General features: G+C 43.4%; 1 long non-coding RNA gene across 2 annotated transcripts in view; it reads right to left on the bottom strand.

The window, feature by feature from the left end:
• The window catches only part of LOC108292074, a 15547-nt gene continuing 14044 nt past the window's right edge, over positions 1 to 1503 (bottom strand). For both annotated transcript variants that reach the window (XR_005197445.1, XR_005197444.1), the window contains exon 3: positions 1 to 421. This is a non-coding gene — a long non-coding RNA (uncharacterized LOC108292074). The remainder of the gene's footprint in view (positions 422 to 1503) is intronic.

Raw genomic sequence — 1503 nt, 5'->3', positions numbered from 1 at the left:
GATTTTTTTAATAAGAAGATATTCCCAGATAATTTATATAATTAAATTTTTTAATGACCTCTTTATTATTATACAAACATGTGATGGGAAAATTAATAGGGAAATTTAATTTTCTTCTTAGACATTTTCAGCATTTTTTCCCCTGATATATCTGTATTTTTTTTATTGCCAGAAAAAATGCACCAAAGTCATTTCCATTCTGCAATTATTTTTAATGCTGTTTGGCTCAATCAGCAGAATGATCCAGGCCTATCCATGTCCTGGCCCAGGGCCCAGGCCCTCTCCCGGGGCAGCCAGTGAGATGTTCTTGCCAGAGCTGTCCCAACTGCTGCCTCCCTGGCTGCCAGCGTCACCTTGGCTACCTGCAGAGACACTCTTGCCGCTGCCTGGCTAGCGGGGAGAGCTCCCTCCTGTTGCAACGCTGTATAAGATGAGTGGAAAAGCAAAGGGAAGGCAAATACAGAGGGCCAGGCCATGCAAAGGAGAAGTCCATTTCTGCAGTATTCCCACCAGGTCCCTTGTCAATCTCTCTGAATAATCTGGCCCTTGAAGTTTCCCTTTGGAGAAATTTGAGAGTTGTTTCCCAGCAGCTGGGTCCAAAGGCCTTTGGATGCATTGCCTCATTCCATATCCTTTCCCACCTGCACTGGTGTTGCGGACCGTGCGGGGCACCTCATCTCTCCACCACCTCAAGGGGCCTTCTCTGCAGGAGCTTACGGAATGGCTTTAGCTTTCTCTGCCCTCCTATGTTCCCTACAACATATCCCAGTGACTCAGTCCGGGGCCCTCCTGTCTCAAGGGAAGTCCGTATGTCCATGAGTGATTGTAGGAGGGTGGCTGGCATGACCCAGCAGACTTTCTGAATCACCTTTTCAGATTTGGTGCCTTCTTCCAGGTCTCTTGCCTGGAGCTTCATGCATATAACAACCTCGTTTGTTGTTTTATTTGAAGCATGGAATTGTAGCCTGAGTCTTTCCACAGTTTATTTTGTGATCCATCCTCCTCACCATGTGTTTATCATGGTTCCAGGCTGTATAGTTGGGGGGTGATTCTGAAGCACACTGCTCATGAGTCACGCTGCTCTGTTAATAAACCTGTTATGCAGGAAAACCCAGCTCAAAGGCAGATCCCAGCTGCTCACTCCCAGCTTTCAGTAAGTGGATACAATGGCCTTTTCATTGGGTATGAATTTTAGTCTATTATTTTTCTTTAGAAAATAAAATCAGCTGATGAGAAGTTAAAGTAATGCTGACTTTATTTCATAACATGTAAAAGCTCAACTCGGAAGGACTCCAGCCATTATTTGTGGCTCACATTCTCTAAATTTTCTCTGAAAAGTTGATATTCCTGATTCCTTACATCTCTCCAAGATGCCCAGCAGCTTATACACACAGAGATAGGGGGATTTTTGCTCAGCAAGAAAAATATTTCTTTTCCTTGTTTTTTATTTTGAGGAGAAAACACTTGTCTTTTCAACCTCATTTTTTTTTTTTTTTTTTTTTT

Source organism: Cebus imitator, unplaced genomic scaffold (assembly GCF_001604975.1).
Source record: "Cebus imitator isolate Cc_AM_T3 unplaced genomic scaffold, Cebus_imitator-1.0 Scaffold475, whole genome shotgun sequence".
NCBI lineage: Eukaryota > Metazoa > Chordata > Mammalia > Primates > Cebidae > Cebus > Cebus imitator.
Note: the sequence above shows the minus strand (reverse complement) of the source record. Positions and strands in the feature narration are given on the sequence as shown.